Below are 21,087 nucleotides of genomic sequence, written 5' to 3' on the forward strand. Positions count from 1 at the left end.
AGGATGTCTGACAAGAGGCAGTGAGTTTCCAACATTGCAACTTAAAGTAGCGTTACTTATATTACAAATAAGTTTTGCCAAATAAAGTTATGCTTTATTATAAATAGGTAACTGTAATATATCTCACTTAGTAACTAATGCAGGTGTAAACTGGAATTAAGAATTCCCTACTTGCTATTTTTAATCATCACACTAACTATATAATGCTCAGGAGAAGAAATAATGCAGGGTTAAAATGCATGGAGTTTCTAGAATAACTACAATAAATGTATATCTTTGTACAGTATGCCACCATGGAAGTCAAAACATTATGACACATGTATCTGCCAAATGCCTAACACTAAACTAAAAAAGATGATTAGTATAGGCATTTAATGCTCACATTTTTGTGATTTATTTTACATAAAAGATGTGACATTTTTGGATTTCTGCCCTTCTTATTAAAAAAAAATCAATAAATCAAATAATCATTACTAGTCAGCTAGTGGTTGATACAGTCCTTAAGCTGGTTCATGAAAAATTTTGTTATGAGGTAAATAAGCTGAGTCAGCTAGTAGCCACACTGGAAACCTTTTCTTTGTCTAGGATCTTCCATATCACAGCATTTTTGCTGAAACAGCACTGTGTTCACGTTGGAGTAAAATGTCTTGCCTATTGGGAAATTAATTACGACTACTGAAAAATCCTGAAAGAAATTGTTCATGCAGAACACCTGGTACAATGTAGGGCATACTTTAGTGGGTTATGCATGGTTAAATACAGTCCAGACACATCTGGATTTTGCAATTAACAGAATGTGAATTTACAAAAAGGCTAGTAAATTTAAAATCCATTACTTGACTATATATTTTAACTGCTATGAAAACAACATCTAAATGAAGGTGTTCATAAGATAAGATCACTTTATTAGCCATATACTGTACAATTACTTGCATTAGGAATTCATTTTTTCACATACCCCAGCTTCCTCTCCATGAGACACAGACAGGGAGAGAAGCTTTGGGTCAGAGCACAGGGTCAGTCATTGTACAACACCCATGGAGCAGTTGGGATTAAGGGCCTTACTCAGGGGCCCAACAGAGTGGGATTCCTCTGCCAGCCACAGGATTTGAACCAGCAACCTTCTAGTCACAGGTGCAGATCCTTAGCCACAGTGCCACAGCTTCACCCTACATTTCAATTTCAATATAGTTTATTAGTACATTATAGTACTGTACCTTTCAATATAGTTGCAAAAAAGCTTACCTCGAACTTGTTGTTTTAACAAGATACAACTAACAGCTATTAAAACTGTACAGTACATGTACAAAGGTAAACTTGGCATGTTTACAACCTCAGACAATTTGATTACACTAATTGCTTGTAACTGTAAATTAAACTTTCTCACATCTCACCAGTCCAGAGGGGTTAAATTACATTAAAGATGTGGTATAAAAAGTGGGATGATAAACAAAAAAGTAATGACTATTCAATATTGAGACATGTGTGATTCTGAGGTAAGACTGAAAGTCAGATTGAATGATGCAGTAATGAATGAGTATAACATAAGAAAAAAACTACAGTTCAGGTAAAACTAAATAATAAACTTTGCAGCTCAATTATTATGCTGTATGGTGACTGATGCATACAGGTATTTAAATTTCCATATATAGTAATTGCTTTTTTGCATTAACCATTTAGTAGTATAATCAAGGAAAATAGAATGTGAGTAATTTAAAACCCACATTGTATACAACCCATATGACAGAAACATGACATACAGTATCTAACTGATTCTTTTTAAAAATAGAAACTAATAGAATGTCCATTTAGATTGATATGATTGTCAATAATGACAATTTGTAGAATTGTGTTCACTCAATCTTAAATTATGTTAATGCTGCCTATAGCTTTATCTGGTATAGAGTGAATGTGCTTTCAATGATTTACTCATGAATACCACAGTAAAAAAGTAGATAATAACATGTTCAAAAATACAAACTGTATTATTATTAAATTAGATTAAAATACAAGTGGTTTAATGATGTGCAGTAAGTAGGTGAAGATTGGATATATTTTCCAAACATAATTGGAATTGAAGATTTGATGGCAATATTTCCAATCTGAATATACAGTATCTATATTTTATTAGAGACACAGTAGCACCGATTAAAACTTTAAGTTTTAATTTAGTTTTAAATTTAAGTTTTGTTTAGTGATAGAACAGGTTCGAGTATAATAAGATATATTTTATTACTGAGTTACCAATTACAGAAAGGCACCATAAAAATGAACTTCAATATTGATCTGGAATGATTTCATACAAACCTGACATTCTATTTGAAAAAAACCATAGGTAATTTAGGTTTTCCCATAGCTATATTTGCTAATACAGTTGACACTATATTAAAATCACTGAGCATGAAGGTGATTTTCATCTGAAATCCTGTTAGGAGACAAAGGCATTCTTATTTTAGATTGGGCACATTGCATATAACCTTTAATATCGAATAAACACATGTCAGAAGTCATTCTTCTCTATAAAAGGAGACAAGATTTATAGTTAGATCTTGTTAGTTAAATTCAAGATGCTCAGCTAGCCATAACCACACAGCTTAGAAGACCATGGCTTTGTGTCCAAGACCAGTCTTGCACTTGTGCTGAATAATGAACTGTATCTGACGTAATGGACCATACATGGAAATAGCTGTCGATAATATGATTTCATCATCTCAAATGCAACCAAGAAACATAGGAGAATCCAGAATTACATACTGTGCACAATTTCTCACAACTTACAAAATGAAATGTTACAGCACATTGGTCTTCTAAATGTACAGTAGCTACTGTACACAGCTACAGGAGATGGAACAAGATACATGTATAAAACAAAGGTTTTTTACCATTTACAGTACAAATACACAAGAATCTTGTGTTTCTTAAAGCAAAGGTAGAAATTTCTTTTATTTATATCACTTAAGATTCCATTTTGAAAGAATGTTGACAAAGATGTTTTTTTTTATATTTATTGGAATGTAATAAAATGTGAACATTTATTACTTTTTCATTCTTTATGATGATTTTGTATTTTTACACTAGGCATTGTGGCTTAATCAATTTTGACATCCGACAATTTGTTATTGCGGAGGTGCACCACTGGGGACTGCCCCTCTAAAAAATTCTATGCTTTACAGAGAATGGAAAAAATAATACTTTGTATCTCAGAGTATCGTTACATTGACTTTAGTCAATTCACAGTACAAAGTTATTTTGATACATATTGCTCTGGGGCAGTTACTTCCATGTTGTTTTCTCATTTTAAACACTATTGACAGTGCATAAAAATTATGATGTTGCTGTCTAAGGTGCTGAAATATTATTCTCAGCTCAGAGAATAGTCCACATTAGTTAGTCTTCTAGTCTTTATTTATTTTCATAAATTTTCTGGGAAACAAGATTTGCCATTCACACATAGCTGGTGTGTTCACACATAGAAAAGTTCGCAAGTTCTAAAACAGAATGATATACTGTACACTTTTTTAAATCTCATACTTGATCAGTTCATCTTGTACTTCATTTTATCCCAGAAATTATTTCTCATTTCATGAGTGATGCTGATTACCATGACAAAGAAAGAAAATTAAAAATGTTTATACTTGACGAGAATAACAAGGGAAGGCACGCTGCTTTGCCATGTGTACCACACCATAAGAGGCCTCTGTGAACAGGATATGATCGTACTTGTTTTGGAAATATTTCATAATGCGTTTTAAAACATTAGCAAAAACATGTTTAATCGCAGATAGCCCTTCACCCTGCTAAAACACGCATTGTATTGTTTTTGACAATAAATGTGAGCCTTTTTGTTCATGTTTTCAAATCCACAGAACGGAAAAAAATGCATTGTATTTGGTTTTGCAAAGGGAAATCCTCAACATATGTGTGCTTTACACCAGTTCCTATTCTACCCTCTGAACGAGCTGCTCTCTTATGGGAGTGTTAAATCATTGCTGTTGTGAAGTCTGCTTCTCTAGAGAAATTTTGCAGGGTTTGCTTAGTTGCTATGGATTCCGTAAGGCTCTTGATGCTGGTCACGATTGGTGTCCTTCCTCTTAACGTCTTTGTAGGGGGAAACTGATTAATTTTTTAGTGCTAGTGTGATAGCATCTGGGGAGAAGCACATTCATGTGTCATACTGTAGCTCCTCCTGCCCAATTGTGTTCATTTTGTAGTTTACTAGTGTTCTGCTACAGGGAGAAAACAGAAGTGATAAGCGTGCTCTCAGTTGCTGCGGTGGAATTAACATTCCCTCAAGGTAAGAAAAGTGTTTTTTTTAACCGTTTTACGTGTTGTTTTTGTGCTCATTGATTCAAAACTTTTCCTGTTGATCGATATGTATAATTTCTTTCGGGACTTTGATGAAATCACGTCTTACAGTATATGCATGATTGAGAAAAGTGATTTCTTTTTAAAAGTTGGCAGTGTTTTTCAGCTGACAGGTATTCAAATTACATTTTTCTTCGGTTCCATAAGCTTTTGTTTAGGAAACCTACAGGTAAAAGGTGAAAACAGAATGTATTCCTTGAGAATCAAGAAAATGTATATCTTAATAGAGAGAGGAAATAATAAATTACGATTTGAATGCAGGTTAAAGCGTTAAGCAGTGTTTGAACGTGTACTTTTGATAACTTGGTGTTTTGTGCTGCATGTGACAGTCGGATTCGGTGATAGATTTTAAAAGTTCATGTTTGCTAAACTGTCAGTCACAAGCGCCTCTTCTGTCTAATGTTTTGCCTGATATTTACTTTTTGTGTGTGTACACTCAAATACAATTTTAGAGTAACATCTCAAATGCATTTTCAAAATTAAACTTTATAGTTTAAAAACTGAACTAAAAACAACCTTTTGTTGCTTATTTTAAATAATTATTTCCATTAAGCATTCTGTTTTATTAAATTTTAAAGTTACCGTATGTATTCAGCAATATAATATTTGGAATACTGCAGTATATGCGTGCATACCCAGGAACGAACGCGATAAAAGTCAATACCAATATGTTGCATAGCAACACCATCTTTAGCCTTATCGTTTTTTGCTGTACAGTATTTACAAGAGAAGAAACCGAAGTCTCTTTCAAATAAATTTGACATCTCAATATTTGGTGTTTCTTGTAGTCCACCCGTGCACTGGTGTTGTTCTTCGCAATTCAAAATCTATTTTTATCAGACGAGTAATTTCAGAAACCTAATACAGTAGTTAACTGTATAAAAATGTCAAAGCATATTAAGGTTGACTGTAAGGAAAAGCATGTCTGAATAGTAGTGCCAAATCTGTTTTTTTTCCAATGGTGAATGAATCAACTTTTGTGGTGATCATGCCTGTATAGTAGGATTAGTTATTGTATATTAACTGTCTTATATAAGCTGTTAGAATAGCTTCAATAATGTAATGAAGAACACAGTATAATATTTTCTTTTATATTCTACACCTTTGTTTTCTAGATTATTTTGGAACTACTTTCTACAATTTAAATTTAATTTAAAAAAATGCTCTTGGTGTATACCCATAAATTGACTTTGGATTTAATATGTGGGAGGAGTGATATACTTCATATGGATGAGTGCTATCCATTTTTCTGCTACTTGGTAACACATGTACACTTGGTAACACATGTAGAATAATAGAGGCTTCTTATCAACTTTGGGACATTTCAGTGCTAGAAACCATCAAGAAATGAACAGAAAAAGAAAAAAGTAGGTCTGTTGCTTATCTTTTTATGCTGAAATACACTGATTTGGATTTTACTGTATGTACTGTCTCAAAATAAATCAAGATATTTGTGGTATATATTTGCTTATTTTTGAAGATTAAACAACCAGGTGTGTCTGGCATTGTCCATGCTTGCATGTGTACAGTATGTACTGTACATCTGCAAGGTGCACGCAAAAGGCTTATCAACCTTTAAAACACAAATGTTGTATCAGATTCTTTATGGGATAGTAGTATTGTACAGAGATCAGATCTATTATTAATATTATATCTTATTGTGCTAATGAAAGTTCTTGCTATCTAAAGGTAATTGTTAAAATTCTACATAGACAGCTCTGTCATACCAAATGAAATGCACAGACACTATTTGAGACAGTGTAGAAGTGCTTTAGTAAATGCTGAGAAAGGACATTTAACTTACTTCAGATTATTAGAAGTTATTTCATCCTCCCACACCACAAATGGCTAACAACATTTATTAGCAAAAAATGTACCCAGTGTTCTTGTTTGTCAAACACAGTAGCCTTATCATTATAGGCTTAGTGGTACAATACTGTACTTTTGATCTGAAACACACTGAAGATCCAATGAAAATCAGATGAAAAATGATTATATTGGAATGGACTTGCTTGAACATAGATGTTTACCAACACAGCACATAATGACCCTTTCCTCTCTTCATTACTTATATTAACTACACTGAAGTCAAATGAGCTTATAGATGATTTTAAATAACTTTCAATACTTCTGGATCGCATAACTCTTTGATGATGAGCTCTTTGATCACAGAATTCATGAAGATGAATTTGAATTTGTTTCTGCTGAAAATGTACAGGTGAGTGGATGGCAACATGTAATTAGCATTGACAGTATTAACTTGAGAACACATCAAAGTACGTATGAGAAGAGGAAAACGTGAAAAAAACAATTTCTTCTTTAGGTGGAAATTATAGTAATGGCATCTGTGTTCTCTGTGTTTGGTCAATATTGAAACGTTTCATTCCTTCAGCTATTTGATCTGCTTATTTTTTAAATGTTTTGGATTTTAGGAGATATACAGTATTTAACTCCTATAATCTTGATTTAGCATGCTTTTCCCAGCATCCATTGCCCTGCATCATATAGTGGAAGCTGTCAGAATGGTTTTAGAGGATTGTAATCTAGAAAATGTTTTACCTTTGTCCTGTGATCTGTAGCACCTATCTTCCAGCTTTTTCATATAATTGAGAACCAGGATTTTCATTATCTGATAATAACCTGATGATCTGGAGATGTCAAAATGTCACATTTCTAAAAAATGCCATTGAAAGTGTCTTTCAGCTCACATACTGTAGCTGAAAACAGGAATCCAACAGTATGCAGTGACTACCTTAATGCTTGAATAGACTGTCTTGAATCACAGTATTAAGAATTTTTAAAAAGTGTGTGAAGTGTCTGACTGTTAAGGAGACATTAAATATATAGTCCCACTACATCCATTCCAGCTCATTTAGATTTTTTTCCTGCATATTGCATAACGAAAAATAAAAATGCAGTTCAATAGTTATTAGATATACAGTAAGCCTACAGTACAGTACATGGCTTTCCATGCTCTGACCTTGCTTGTGAGGTTAAAATGCTGTGTGAGGGTAAACTTGTTTGGCAAGCTGAAAAAGAAATGAAATATTATGCATTTAAATTCAATGTTATCATAGCATAAATGTAACATAGTAAAATTTCATTTTAAAATATGTTTAAATGTAATCATGTCATAGTCCATGAATGTTCAATAAATATATAGGACAAATAATCATGGTCATAAGTCATCCTTGATGGGACATGCATGCCATATCATTTAATCTGTTTAAATTTGCTGGTTTAAATGAGACCTGAGATACAGTATATAAGGACCTCTTCTGTAATGCACAGAATTCTGTCACATTTAAGAAGATGTGATGCTATTAAGTTAGGTATCAAAAAGACTTATGCTGATTTATTACATCATAAATACATTTTAAATTAATGCTTAGTATCTGTTGTTTTTTTACTTGTGTTAAATAGATTGGAAAAATACATGTGTACTTCTATACTTAGGAGGGGATGCAGTTTGAGTATTTGTGTAACCCCAGAAATGACAGAAAATGAAGGTCATTATCTTACAAATAATCACATTGTATACCATTTAAGTAACATGCAGTTCAGTCTGATATTTTACTAATTGTGGTGGTCTGAACATGTTAGGAAATAGGGACTCCAGTAGTGCTGAAAAGACTTCTTTGTTTTCAGTGATACAATGGTTCTACGTTACGAGTTGGAGATATGGCAACGGTCTGCTTCCAGTGATTTTTCTAAACACTAAAATAAAATCACTTGGAGCACTTGGAGCACTGGACTACATTTAAAAATGTTTTGTAAAAAAAAAATTCCACCTGGTTTAATTGCATGCCAGTATGTAAATGCTGTATAGATTATGGACAAATGTACAGTAAATGGCACTCATTCTTATTACATCACATTGGAAAGCAGCTTGTTAAATGCATATAATATAAATATATTACAAATACATTGAACTGTGGCATTTTTCAGGTTTGCTTTAGCTGAAAATAATTTCACATTGGTTAGGTTTTGTTTGATGTTCAGTATGAATGATGGGGAAAAGCTAAAAGGTACACTTGGATCTTGCTAAATTGCATTTACTGTATTTTAGAAATTTATTTTTAAAGAAATAACAGACGGGAAAGGTGTGAAAGGTACAGTACTGTACATGTAGTAATTATATTTCTGTGTTATAGTAAAGGAATTGAACATTTGTTAAAAGTTTAAGTGTATTATTCTCTGATGGCAAGGGTCTTACTATGATCACTGTGCATGAGAAAGAAGATCTGTGTGATGAATCATATATTGCTTGCTTCTGTGCCCATAATGATGTGATGCAGCTCGTTAATCTTGACAGTCCACTGTAAAATGGTAGCTGGAACACTATAATTTTCAGTGTCAGGAAGTTTATTATATTTTGGAACTGTAGTATCCAAGTTTTTGCTTCAGAGGGAAAATATTTTGAAGGCTGTGTTTCATGCCTTTCACTTTCATATTTTCTTGTATGCCTCATTTACTTTATACGTTCCTGTGTTGAGAATCAGTCCTTCAAGGATTCTGTAGTATTTAAAAATGATATACAATGAAAATATTGAATCCTGGGACGGATTTTAAGGATTCTGCTGTAAATGTTTTGCTTTTTAACTAGTAGATAATATGTGTACTCATAAAGATTAGAAATTATTGAGACCCTGGAATATTGTTAAAGTGTTATTTCTTTTTAAAATCTAATTTATTTTTAATGTAAAGAATGTATTACCTTGAGAGTTAAATGAACTGCATCACCCAGGTGCATGCTACAGTTCATTGGTACTGTAAATGAGAAGGGTTCCCTTCCATATGTAAGACACATTGCAATCTTTTAGGATGGCAACTGCTATAAAAATGCAATGAGTTATTCTAATGTTTATTAAGTATTATTATACTTACCAAATTAATTTTGGTTTCTCCAGATCTTCGTATTAATCTTTCATAATAACCAGTGAGACATTACAATTTCTATTTTCAGCAAGTAATCATTTGAATAAAGTATTTTTTTTTCTCCAGTCAGAGCAACCATAGAGCCCGTATAAGTGGTTATGGTTTTCATTTCCTCATGTTGTATGGTCATTACTATGTGTAGGCTCAGAAGAAAGGGGGAAATAATTGCTCTTTTCTTTCTATGGCAGAATCTAGATTTGTAGCTCCTCCTAGAAGCAACTTGCATGGACCTAAATGAATATGCCTGTATTTTGGGACTTGCTCTCTGCTACAGTACCTATTGACACATGGTGCTGATGCCACTGTCTCTATGGGCAGTCATGGCAGGCCTCCTGATGTGGATCGCCTTCCTTGAGAATGAGTGGGAGCCTTGGGCAATCCTGCAGATCCTTGTGCTCTGGTTGCTGAGCTGGGGATCCTCATGATATGATGACTATGGTCATTTGCTGTAGCTTGGGCAAAGTTAAAGCCTCATTCTTCTCTCTTACCAGCTGTAGTCCTTTCAACCACTCGTGTAGACTCAGAAGAGACAAAGGAACTATTGCTATTATAGATTTTATTGAACATTAGTTACAATCTTACACTAGTTCACTTGACCCAGTGGAAAATTGCACCAACAAAAATGAATACTTCAGACAGATTCTCAATGATAGTAACATTGGTTCCCACCAGCTGCTAGGAAGAGTTCCTTGTATTAGCCAGAGTAAGAGGTTGTTTATCAGTTTAGATTGTGAACCTGGGCTTACACCAGTGAGCTGTCCAATTCAGCAATGCCCCAGACTCACAAGTTTCTAGCATTGTACATGTTTGCTGCAGTTGATTCAATCCTATTGATTCATATTAATTTAAGTGTTCTAATGTTTCTGTGCAGATGATCACTGATAGTTGATGTTGTACACCATTTCATGAACTACTTAATAGTTTTCCACCATTTTCTATTAGGATATAGGGTATGGTTTTGTTTGACTAGTTTTAACAATATTATATATAGGTAAATATTAAAAAAAAACTTTGAATGACAATGTACAGTAACATGGTAAAATGACATGCCCGTTTTGAAAAGCATGTGTGTGGAATGCATGAGCATTTTCTGTGGTTTTCTGTAGCAGTCAGAGATTTCCTGCTTTGCAAAATAATTCTGTCATCTACCATTAATTCTGTATTACTCTCTGTGCTGAATCATAATGAAGGCCTGGTGTACAATACATTGTCAAAACAATTTTTTTACACCATCTATTTTCTAATTGCTTTATCCATTAGAGAGTCATGGGGGAGCTGGAGCCTATTTCGGCAAGCAATAGGCACAAGGCAGGATACACCCCGAACACAATACCAGTATATCACAGTGCACAAATAGACACAAAGAAGCACCAAATTATACCAGGGCCAGTTTTCCCAGAAGCCAATTATCCCACCAGTATGTCTCTGGACTGTGGGAAGAATCCAGAGCACCTGGGGGAAACTCTTGTAAACATGAGAAGAACATTCAAAACTCCACGCAGACAGCACCCCAGGAATTGAACCCAGGGGTCAGCACCGTGAGGCAGCAGTGCTTAACCACTACACCATTGTGATGCCCTATCAAACAATTTCCCCGAAGAAAGGGAAAAAATAGATTAAATTACATTTTTATGATGTTTTTAGTGCTTTTCAGTGAATGACGTTTTATAACAGAAGTTTGGGAGGAAGGTTAGATCCTAATCCTTCCTGGTTCTGCTCTCTTACATGTATAAACATCTTGCACCTGGGACTTCCCTTCATGTATCTCTGTCTCACCCCTTCTGGCACCCTGTCTACACCCTGGCAGCAACTCCCTAGCTCACTTCTTGCAGTAGTGAGGGAGGGTATGGGCAGCCTCATGCTCATAGATAAGCTTCCTTTCTCTCAGTTAGGCAAGTTACATCAAATGCCCTCCAAACATTTCACCTCTCTATGGCAGTCATTAGGATCTAAATGAATGACTGAAATACAGATACAGCCATTCAAAATGGGTGAGGTATTTCGCGGCATACCCCGGTGGGCGTGTCGCGGTATCACGCGGTATCACGCGTCATTCGACGCTCTGCCGGAAACTATCCGGTGTCACCTTGTAAAACCGCCAGGGGGAGCTTAACCTCTCATGTACAGCATTTGAGCCTTTAATTTTGAACTGTGTATTACAGCATGTTAATCATCAGTCATTAAAATGTTGGTATATTTTATGAAAGCAAGATTGCTCAGTTGGACAAAAGTACACAACCTACCTTTATCAGAAATATTTATGCATCAAAGCCTTTACTGAAGATATTACTAAAAGTATTAATAATGGATGGCTTTGGACAAGCTGTATACTCAAAGTATAATTTCTTTAGCACATTTGTACAAACACTTGGAATCTGTCCAAGCCATACTTTGTCAGGCATTTTGTTTTACTTCAACGGGCATAAAAACTTCCTTGCTTTTAACATGGCGTTACTTTTAGAATTTGATTAAAAGGGAATATAATATGGAATCGCGTATCTCAAGAAATTAATAACGATATAATTATATTCATGTTGCAAAAGAACTGCAACGGACATAAAAACTCCCTTGCTTTTAACAGAGCGTTCCATAATTTCTAACTACGAAAATGATTTAAAATGCAACACTTATCATTCAGCTAGAGCTCAAAATATCACAAGGATCCTTAAGAGCACAGCAAAGAGTGTATTAAAAGACACTTGTATTTATCAACGCTTTCTTTTCCGTATACCAGATTTTATGGAACCACTTCAGAAGGGTGTCAGCCAGTCAGATTCCAGGAATCGATACTTTAAAGGAAAAATACACACCGGTATTCCATTTCTCCCAACGATTTTAAGCATCGAAGTATTTAACTAGCATGTGAAATAGCGTGTGAAAAAGTGGTAGTTTTAAGCTTTTCTGCCAGTATAATATGGAATCGCGTATCTAAAGAATTTAATAACGGTATGATTATATTTGTGTACTGCGACAGGGCTGTGTAGGGCTGTTTCGCCTCCCTGTTCATGCAAGTTGTCTTGTAGCCTACCGGTCTACGTGCGTGACTAACAATGCACGGGTTGTGTGTTCAAATCCAGCAGGTGCTAGACTTTTCTTTTAACAAACATTTCTTCGAAAAAATAGAATAGCGATATTATGGACAATCAATTGACTTTTATATTTCAAAATATCGCAACATGATCGATTCTAAGTCATTTTTGATAACAATGAATAGTCACCTTCTTCCCTTCTGACAGCGGTTCCTGCTTCTATTGTGTGTGTGTGTGCAACAGAGTTAATTTTTATAGAGAAATGGAGGCTGGACAGTATGCGTTACAATATAAACATTTATATTGATTTAAATCGTGTTCTGATTTAAATCGCAAACGCGTGTTTAATTATGTGTTTTTTAATCATAATCAGGCTAATGCATTTCTACATTTTCTGTATGAACCAGCTTAGAGGTTCATACAGAAAGATAGCTTGTGTTTAAATTGAGTGTAAGGTAATTTATGCTTCTAAAGTCATGGTCGGCATTTATTATTGTACTGTGCTGTAAACTTTTTCTGTGCCTAGTCACATTATTTTATAGCGTTTTTATTGCATTATTAAATCCGGTGGCGCTGTGTGTTAGTTTCCTGACTCCCATGTCACATGGTCTGTGATTGAATCCCATGGAACTATGACTTTATTTTTTAACAAACATTTCTTTGAAAAAATGAAACGTTTCCCTTGGTCAGAGATTAAATAAAACCTCACTCGCACCAAACAAATTTATATTTCTAAATATCACAACATGATCGAATTTAAGTCTTTTTAATAACAATGAATAGTCACCTATGCGTTACAAAATATACATTTATATTGATTTGAATCGCGTTTTGATTTAAATCGTAAACGCATGTTTAAATATATGTGTTTAATGGCGATATACTGTATAAAAGCGCTGATTCCTATGGAGTGTGTTCTGCCGGGGATTCAAAAAATTTATTTTAAATAAGCTGATAAAGCTTAGACTAACTGTATTCTAGCCTGTATTACAACAGAACATTGGACAATGCAACGTAAATTGCAAAAATGCACTTGGAATCTGTCCAAGCCCTCCTACAAAAATTATTTAAACTGCGACACTGATCATTCATCTCTAAATAAACTTTATTTTATATAGCGTTTTAAGCGAATAGGTAATTAGATTGCTCTTAAACCTAATCGCTTTTTCTACATAAACACAGCGTGATTGCTCTCTGAAAATGCTTTTCCTTTATATTTAGGCTCAAATTTCAACCATAGATCGTATTATTATAAACTTTCTTGGAAAAATGTATTTTATGTAAACCATGTTTGCTATTAATTCATTTAGGGCTAAAATACGTTCATTGTCTTCCAATCGAGTCGAGTTGACATTGGAAGCTTGCCACACCCGGACTGTTAAACCAACGCATTAGCATGTTAAAGGGATTCTATTGAGGGAGGAGCCCAGCTACCACTTAACACTGTACTTCCTACTTTGAAAATATACGTTTAAAACGCTATATAAAATAAAGTTTTTTATGAATTTGCTAGACAGAGCGGTGAATATTATTATGCATAAGACAAAGATAACGAAATCTGTGTACGCTGTAAGGTTTTTACTTCTCAAACTTTTAAAATACACGTTTCGAACAGACAGAAATCCTCTTCCTGGTACAGTACTGTATGTATAGCAAACCAGCATGTCTTTTTTCTCCAATCAGAGGGGTGTCAGATGGTGTCAGCCAATCACCATTCTGAAGCCCTACCATAATCTCTGGTATGGTGAGACCCCAGAATTCTGTCCCAGAGTTTAGACAGATGATAGATACTTTTATTGATCCCGTGAGGGAAATAAAGTAAATCATTTTCATTTTAGGAATATATTTTTCATTTTAGTTATAGTGGACATAAAAACAAGAGTTCGCTGGCATTATGTAATTATACGAATTACACGAATATAATTATATCTTATTAATTTCTTGGGATACGCGATTCTTTTAATACAGTCTTTGCTGTGCTCTAGAGGATCCTTGTGATATTTCGAGCTCTGGTTGAATGATAAGTGTCGCAGTTTAAATCATTTTCGTAGTTAGAAATTATGGAACGCTCTGTTAAAAGCAAGGGAGTTTTTATGTCCGTTGCAGTTCTTTTGCAACATGAATATAATTATATCATTATTAATTTCTTGAGATACGCGATTCCATATTATATTCCCTTTTAATCAAATTCTAAAATTATGCTTGTTGACTCCGGTATCACGTTAGTTAAAGACTTTGATGCTTAAAATGTTTAGGGAGAAATGGAATACTGGTGTGTATGTTTTCTTTAAAGTACCGAGACCAGCCATATACTGTATGTTTAAGTTCCAAAATTAATATCGTTTATGGACTTCACACGCGTTGCAGTATGCTCCTATTCTTTTTATGCTCAGGCATTAAGACTTCCCTTCTGCTTTGTGTAAGGATGGTATCAAAAGCAATCTTAAGTGGTGAGAAAGCTGTGCTCAATGTATTTAAGGGACTTAAAAGTAAAAGGAGATGCTTCATATTGCTTGACTAATTTTAAAAACTAAGTTATAAATGCAGACGCTCCCTCGGTGCGCTGCTCTGGTACGCCGGCTCTTACACAGTGCCTGTCGGCCGTAAGCGTTACAATATACATACCCAACACTGCTTGTACCCATCTGTCATGCAAATAAAACACCTTGAATTGAATTGAATTGAATTGAGGGGAGAGGGGAGAGGGTATTGAGCCAATACTGGCTCAATACCCTCAATGGGCTTTGACGTGCTAATGCATTGGTTTAACAGTCCGGGTCTGGCAAGCTTCCAATGTCAACTCGACTCAATTGGAAGACAATGAACGTATTTTAGCCCTAAATGAATTAATAGCAAACATGGTTTACATAAAATACATTTTTCCAAGAAAGTTTATAATAATACGATCTATAGTTGAAATTTGAGCCTAAATATAAAGGAAAAGCATTTTCAGAGAGCTATCACGCTGTGTTTATGTAGAAAAAGCGATTAGGTTAGGTACCCAGCGTCATCTTGCGTCATGATACGTGACACCGCAGCCAATTACCTGCGGTACGTGTCTGTACCGCGCACTTTGAATGGCTGCATCTGTAGATGCAGATAATGTTTATCAAACAAAATGGTGCCAACAAAGGTGTTTCAAATATGGAGATATTAATTTGATAATAAAACAAATTGTTATGTTATAAATAGTTTTGTAAGGATCATTATCATTTTTACTTTTTATAACCAGAGCCGAAAATGTATTACAAGCTGAGCTTGGCAACTGAGCTCACATTCTAAAGTTAAACCAAAGTCAGCTTCATGATATAGGACACATTTCTTTAGGCACACAACATCATTCATCTTCAAAAGCTTCTTTCTAAGGATGTGGATCCTACTTTGTGATGCAGAAAGTAGTAGGTTGAATTAGTCGTATTGCTACTCAGTTGGATTGAGATCTGATAATTGATCAAGGCAGGTACTGTATCTATAAACTCCCTGCTGTAATGTTTTAGACAATATTTAAACACACTGCCAGATTATATTTCTACTTTTCTTCATTGAAGTGCACACATCATGCACGATAGCAGAATTACTTCAGTTTTTCAGAAATCTGTGATTGTGTAGTTCAGATGATAATTTTAAATTATCTGCACATCCCAAAATTTTTGAAATCACTCTATCTGGATCTGCAAAGCCCTCAAATAAACTTACGTTGTAACAGGACTTTTCAATTAAGAGTCCTGACCAGATAAAAATGCATTCATTGTCATAAAAGTAGGAATAAATTCAAGACTTTGTAACAAATACAGTAGATCTACAGGATGTGTTTTGTTAAAACACATCAGGTTAATGTTGTGAAAATTACACTACACCACATTGTATTTAATATGGCCCTTTTAAAATAGAACCTACAGTATGTGGCCGCCTGGCACAGTGAGGCTAATTGCACTTCTCATAAATCTTCACTGGTGCAAGCAATTATAGTGATGAATCCATATCTGCTCCTCTAGGCACTCATAAAAATGCTGCTAAAGTACCTAAGGTTTTAACATTTTTACATCTACTTAAGCTTTATGAAAAATGAAAGATATGCATTCTCATATGAGCATGCTTGGTTAGTTACTATACTGTACAGTATGTGCAGTGTTTCTAAAACATTTAAGTATTTTATGCAATTTCCTGTTTTGCTTTTTTCCTCACAAATGAAGATGTTAAGTACTGTAACATTTTTAAACTTCTACAAAAAAATTGCATTTCTTTTTTCTTCTGCTAAAAAATTGATTTGCTTTATGTTATATCAGGACAATAATTACTGCAATCATAATGGTTTGGGGCTGAGATTCCCCATCATATCAAATATAACAGAACGGAACATTAGTACAGCCAGTAGTTGAAAATGATCAATTACATTAATGCTGCATGGGCAATTAATTCGCAAAGGTAGGGCTCAAGGACGATCTGGAGGTGAGGTGAATGTTATTCCATGTATTCAAACTAACTGGAAACAAAGGAGGGGGCGATCTTGATTATCACGGATTGCTGATAAGGGACATTTGCATTTTTTATACTCTACTTTACAAGAGCATGCAGACACCTGTAATGGAATGTTTATTGTTTTGTCATTTTCTTAAATATTTTAATAGATACTTTAAACAAACATGGACTCCAGTGTTCAGTTATAAGTGACAGTAGTCTTTGTTTGCAAAAGTACAGTATTTCAATGTTTTCATATTAAATAAAATACTTAATGGTACAGTATGATTGTGTTGAACCCAGCAGTTTATGGGTATGTTTTCAGAAAGTACTGTAGTCTTAAATTGTGAAAGAGAAAGGTAATATGATATACTGTAGTTAATATAGATTAACTATACTATACATTATAGTTAATCTATAATGTTAGTATAGATTACTACTAAGATAAAGAAAAAAGAAAAGTAAAATCTGAAGTTCAATATAGTCCAAAGAACAGGAGGTCAGAGTAGGAGGCTCCTCTGGGACTTCATTAAGGTGTTTGTTGTTCCTGTGGGTGTAGTGAACAGGCTGTTTTGAGCCTTGCTGCATGTAACCTGACAAGCTGGCTTATGTTGGATAACTGATGTTCCTTTTTTTGTGTTGCAGATTTTGCTTGTGCTTTGCATATGAATATAGATAATAGTGTACTAGCACTTCAGCATCACATCTTTAACACAATTATAATATGATGCTCAGATGGCTATTCAGTACATTGTTTTGTTTAACAAAACTATTTTTATGGCATTCGTAGTTGCATTTATTTTTGAGAATCAGAATCATAAGCTGTTGAATTTCAATAATAAGGCAAACCATATCAAATGAATGATCATTACTTCAACAGCGATTTAACAAGAATTTAGTAAGAATGTTGTTAATGTTACTGTAACTAGACATTTCTGCAATGTACTGTAAGTTAGATGAGCTGATTTTGAGCAGTGTAGCACATAAAACACTTATAATGCCCTTTGTTTAAGACCACAGAAGCATGACCAGTTTACTGTAGTCAAATGTCAATAAAACAGTTTATGGATGTAATAAGAGTAGCAGCATAATATGAAAATCATTTTTGATCATTATATTTTTGTATATTTTCTGCTTTTATTACCTGAGCATGTGAACAGTGGATTGTTCTGCCCTTTGGAATAAAGATATACAGTATGGTGTATGATTTAGACATAATTTAGTTTTGCTTACATTTTGCTAGGAACAGGCATACAGTATTCCAGGAGAAAGGGTGTAAAGGCTTTCTTTGGAACTCAAGTTATTTTTACTCATTATCTATAGGTAGCACAGTATATGCCAAGGTTATATTTTCAATTTAAAACTATATGTTCTGATACTGATTTATTCTTGCTGGAACAGTGTGACCAGACCATGTTTAAAATGAATTTTTGAGAAAGAAAACACTTTTAAAAATCACACCTGATCTTGGCTGAAACACATCGGTCGTAAAAATTGTCCTTGATATTGAGGAAGTGAAAGCTGTAAGAATTCCACCTTTTTTTATAAATTACAAGTGCTGTGCAAGGGTAATGCCAAACTGTTTGGGGCCCAAACCATCCATCAGTTTTGTGCTAGAAGGCTGTTCTCTTCCCCATCTACTTTAATTTAATTCTAGGAAATGCCCGCAGCACTCTGCTCTTGCCCTTCTTCAATTTAAAATGTCTTGTGTCACTCAATAAGTTTTTATATTTAACAGAAATCTTCTGTAATTCCTTTTATATTTAATATTGCGTTCTAGGATATTGAATGTCTTTGCCTTATGGTTTTTAGGACTTTACTTGGAGTATGATATTTATTTTTAAATAACACTTCATTGTGGTCAGTGGCCACCTTGGCTGTTAAGATTAATCTCACAAGTCATTTCTTTGCTGGGATATTGTGTATCCTGTTGAGTTCAAGATCATGTGCAAGGAATGCAAGGATAAGATCGGTTTCTAAACCAAATGTACCGCAAAATGTTTTCATCAGGAAATTCGATCTAATTTTGTGTAGCTCACCCTTACTCAGGCTTAGTAATGTAAAATCCAAAAAATCAAAATCTGTTTATTTACTAATAATTTTAAAACTCTGTATTGAATGATCCTTTTGCTCAAAGACTGAGTTTCAGAGAAAACCATATTCCTACCCTAAACATAGCTCTAAACATAATGTACATTTTTAAAAATGTTATGAACACTTTACACATGATAGTTATAAAGGATTATTAATGTTGTTATACAGTTATATCTTATGCAACCTCTAAGGAGGGACTTACACAAAGCCTAATTCAAAGGAAGCATAACCTTTATTTTTCTATGGACTGAAAAATATTTTGACTGTCTTCTTTATCATATTATTGATGATTTAGAAAGTACCAAAGAACATAATATCATATTGTTAGAATATAGAAAAGAGCCTCTGATTAATTAGGTTTTCTAGCTAAATGAATGGTCAGTTTTAAGATTCACTTTACAATAAAAAATTACCTTATTTTGTTGTTGATGATCCCCTACAAAGGTGAGAACTGTAATGTGCGAAAGTAACTCTTAATCCAATTAGCCCAAAATACATGATCCGAATAATAAATAGGGCAGCTCCTTTTTATCACCTGCAGTTTTTAATATAAGGATTACCAACATTCATTATGTGCAGTGATTTATTTTCTAGTGGGCATGTTCAACACTTACAGTACCTATAAACTGGAATATCTTGTTTAGTGAAAAGGAGAATAGCCAATTTAGGACCTTAATCTAGAAAAATCTTGTTTAACTATGAACATTAACATTTTCACGGCTTTTTCCCATACATTTTCAATCCTCCTAGGATTTTGACAGCAACAGCAATGCAAGCATATGATCACAGTGTCTGGCAGATACACAGTAGCAATTTTTGCTACCCAATAAACAGTTTTAACATCAGGCATTAATGGAACGAAAATGAGCATCCTTCTCTCAAAATGATCCATATTGTTTTATTATCTTTCAATAAAACATATTTTGCTCTGTAAATTACATAATAAAATTATGTTAAAAATAAAGGTGGGTTTGATGCATTTGAAATTTAATAAAAAATGCAGCTAGATACAGTATGTATGGTCTTTCATAAAAAAATAGACCAGAAAAGGGACTCACTGTCCTGTAAGAACAACACAAAGATAATATTTCTCATGCATATCTTGTTGGAAACAAATTTGCACAGCGGTAAATCTTCATTGGGTTTTCAGACTAATTCTTCTAATTATAAATCAACAGATAAAGGAACATAATGAAATCTGTCTCCCTGATGGGCCAGGCTGCATTAGCTAATCAGTGCGGTGCAGGTTTTAATGTACGCAATAATGCTGAGGTTAAAAGGAAGCCCTAGGGTATAGTTTCTTTTGTATTGCATTCACAAGATGTCTCTTTGACATTTAGAATTGTCTTTTTTAAAAATAATACTAGGTTCTAAAGTTAAAGATTTATGTTCTTAAACTGGGTAATCAAGTACTGTTCTCTTATTTTAATACCTAGCATTACTGAAAGTAAACCAAATGAAACAAAAAGCACTGCAGAAAATCAGAAAGTCATCCTAGGACATGGGGCGTGCAGGTTTCATGTTGGCTACATGTTTCAGTCTAGCTAATTGTTGTATACTGTATGTGTGGAGATATATTTTGTTTCTTATTAAATAAAACCTAGAATAGGACTGGTGCCCTGGTGTTTTGGGTTTCTGCTAGTTATTTCTCTCACAAAATCATCAAATGCCCTCATCAATCAAAAAATCACATACAGTATCTGATGTTATGATGGAAACCCACTGGGTATTTACTTTACCGTCCGTCTTATTATGAGAAAACCCATGAGTTGGCATGTGGGTTCCTGCTGCTACATAAAAATGTGATATCCCTGGGTTTGATTCTATCATTAGATACCTACTTTATCTGGGTGGAGTTTGCATATTCTCCTCATGCTCGCTTGTATATTGCCTGAGAATTATGATTTCCTCTCACCTCTCAAGGCCATGCAGGAAAGATTTGATCAATTACTTCAAAGTGTCCTTCTAGAGGTTAAGTCCCTTGTCCCTGTGAGGAAGGGAACTGGTCGCCCTTTCTCATTACTCTGCCCTGTCAAGAGCAGCTTTGCTGCCCCCCTGTTCTGTGCTCAGAATCAAATACAGGTTCCACAGAAAGATAGAAAGCTAGCATCGTGTGCTGATTTACAATGAGGATTGGCAGGCAGGTCAAAATCACAGAAAGATAGAAAGCTAGCATCGTGTGCTGAGTTTACAACGAGGGTTG

General features: G+C 34.3%; 1 protein-coding gene across 12 annotated transcripts in view; it reads left to right on the forward strand.

Moving 5' to 3' along the window:
- The first annotated feature begins 3,974 nt into the window (after positions 1-3,974).
- Positions 3,975-21,087, forward strand: part of chl1b (cell adhesion molecule L1-like b) — a 105,529-nt gene continuing 88,416 nt past the window's right edge. For 4 of the 12 annotated variants that reach the window (XM_015347249.2, XM_015347245.2, XM_015347247.2 and 1 more), the window contains exon 1: positions 3,986-4,294. The gene's annotated coding sequence lies outside the window, so the exon portion shown is untranslated. Of the gene's footprint in view, positions 4,295-21,087 lie in introns of all 12 variants that reach the window. The other 8 variants (XM_015347254.2, XM_015347252.2, XM_006630640.3 and 5 more) reach the window with 5 other exon arrangements.

Source organism: Lepisosteus oculatus, chromosome 4, assembly GCF_040954835.1.
Source record: "Lepisosteus oculatus isolate fLepOcu1 chromosome 4, fLepOcu1.hap2, whole genome shotgun sequence".
Taxonomy (NCBI): Eukaryota; Metazoa; Chordata; class Actinopteri; order Semionotiformes; family Lepisosteidae; genus Lepisosteus; species Lepisosteus oculatus.